The sequence below is a fragment of the Muscardinus avellanarius genome (genome assembly GCF_963383645.1).
Source record: "Muscardinus avellanarius genome assembly, chromosome: 16".
In the NCBI taxonomy this organism is placed as follows: Eukaryota; Metazoa; Chordata; class Mammalia; order Rodentia; family Gliridae; genus Muscardinus; species Muscardinus avellanarius.
This window is the reverse complement of record NC_137802.1, coordinates 35,079,737-35,082,005: the sequence shown is the minus strand read 5'-3', so window position 1 is coordinate 35,082,005 and position 2,269 is coordinate 35,079,737. Positions and strand designations below refer to the sequence as shown.

Sequence of the window (2,269 nt, the reverse complement as noted above, 5' to 3'; positions counted from 1 at the left end):
CTCTATTCCGATTATTCTTAGGTTACCTCTCTTAAAATGGGCCCATATTTCTTCAATGTCAGATTCCTGCTGTCTGATATTTTTTTTCTAAGTTATAAATTATGTGTTCATTTTTGGAGTGATCATCTTCTAGGAGCAAGATTCTATTCTCCATGTGGCCTAATCGATTGTTTATAGTTTGAATTGATGACATTACTTCAATGATTGCATCCTTTATTTCTTTTAGACTCTCTCTAAATTATTTTAGAAGGTCCTGTATTATTTCTACAGTTATATTCCTTATTTGATCTTGTGGAGATCTCTGAATTTCTGTGTTATCAGGTTCTGATATTATGGGGTTGTGGGCGTTCATTGCTCTATTGTTGTTCCTCTTTCCCATGATTTCAGAAGTTTGTGCCTTCTCTGGGTTCTTCCCCGGTCACCACAACTTCACTTAGGGTGCTCTGGGTCTCTAGTTTGTGGTAATCTCAGCTGCCACTACTCCTTTACTGGGCTGTATCGCAAAGTCTCAGACCCAGGAAGTTAATCGAGGCTGAGTGAGACCATGGGGGTGCCGAGCTGGGCATTTTCCCAAGGGGAGCTGCGACTAGGGTGTGGTATCTTTGCTACCACTACTCCTTCACTGGGTTGGACTGATAAATCTCAGACCCAGGGAGATTATCATAGCTGTGCAAGTCCCTGTGGGTGCAGTGCTGGGATTTCTCCTTTAGGGGCCACAGTTTCACTTACGTTTATTGTGTGCACTGATCTGGAGCTGTCGCGGGCATGGTGAACTCGCCACTGTTGCTGGCAATATGGCACTGCTGCCACGCCCTTGGCCGTGAGGCTAGTGTATTTCTTTTCTGGTTTTGAGCTCCGTTTGAGTCCCCAGAAGGCATGATGAGCTTGTCCACTGGGAGTTTTAGATGATCTTTACGCTGAAAGAACTGCTGAATTACACCCGAATGACCTGCAACTGCTCACTTCAGCTCCTTGTTTACCTTTCCTCTCTAGAGCCTGCTGTGAGGCAGGATGGTGCCAGCGCAGTTCCACCGCAGCAATGCGGGCTGGTTTATTTTCTGGTCTCTGGTTGTTCTTTTAGTCTTCTTTTTCTCTGTCCCTTGTGTTTACATTTTTTATTTCTCTGCTGATAGTGTTTTCTGGCTATGAAAAGTGATGATTTTGTGGCAATAGAGATCGAGTGTTAGCAGGACTCGTAAACGCTGCTTTTCTTAGTTGCCATCTTCCCAGAAATCTTCTTATTCTTTATTTTGAAACAGGGTCTCACTGAGTTGCGGAGGGCCTCACTAAGTAGCTGAGGCTGTCCGTGAACCGCGATCCTCTAGTCTCAGCCTCCCAAATGTTGGGATTACAAGTGTGCACCACCACGCCCGGCTTTTTATTGAGGTTTTAAAATGATACATTCAGCTGAGCATGGTGACGCGAATCTATAATCCCAGAACTTGGGGAGGCAGAGACAAGAGGATGCAGGTTCAAGGCCAGCATAACGAAGTGAGAATCTCAGCAACCTAGTGAGACCTTGTTTCAAAATGAAAAGGGCTGAAGACCGGAAGCAAGTGTGAGGCAAACATGGCGTCGGTGGCACTGGCTCTGAGCATGCGGGCAGCGGTTACGGCCCTGTTGAGCCCCATCCAGCTACAGCTCTTGCCGTGAGACGTGCATCCGAGAAGACAGGTGGCAGCTCCAAAAACCTTGGTGGAAAGTCACCAGGCAAGCACTATGGCATCAAGAAAATGGAAGGTCACTGTGTTCACGTTTGCAGCATCCTGGGACTCAGCACCAGCTCCCCTGGCAGCCAGGTGCCCACGATGGGCTGGGGAGGACAAATGTCTGCGCCCTGGAGGAGGGGCTGGGCCGATGCCCTCAGGACGTCTGCGTGCCAGTCCCAGCATCATGGAGGCTATGGGACTGGTCACCGGTCTGCCCAAGGGTGCTGTGCTCCACAAGGCCTTTGTCCACGTGGTTCCTGCCAAACCCGAGGGCACCATGCTTTGAACTCCTGGTTGAGGACTTTGGGCAGAGGCTAGAGCCCAGAAGACAGGAGAGAGCGATGGCGAAGTTGTCAGGTACTGGGGTGATGACACGGCTTCTGAGGAAGAAGTCTGCTGGCCGTGACCGCAGGAGGCTGACTGCTGTGGAACACTTTGGAGCCCTGACCTGGACCTAAATAAAGCTAGCTGGAGTCACAAAAAAATAATAATAAAAAGGGCCAGGGGTATAGGTCTGAGGTAGAATGACCCTGAGTTCATTCTTTAGTACCATAAATAAA

At 48.5% G+C, this 2,269-nt stretch overlaps 1 pseudogene across 1 annotated transcript; it reads left to right on the top strand.

Moving 5' to 3' along the window:
- The first annotated feature begins 1,569 nt into the window (after positions 1–1,569).
- Positions 1,570–1,995, top strand: LOC308275671 (large ribosomal subunit protein bL27m-like; annotated as a pseudogene). The gene has a single exon. The product of its transcript is annotated as a large ribosomal subunit protein bL27m-like (transcript).
- Positions 1,996–2,269: the final 274 nt, after the last annotated feature.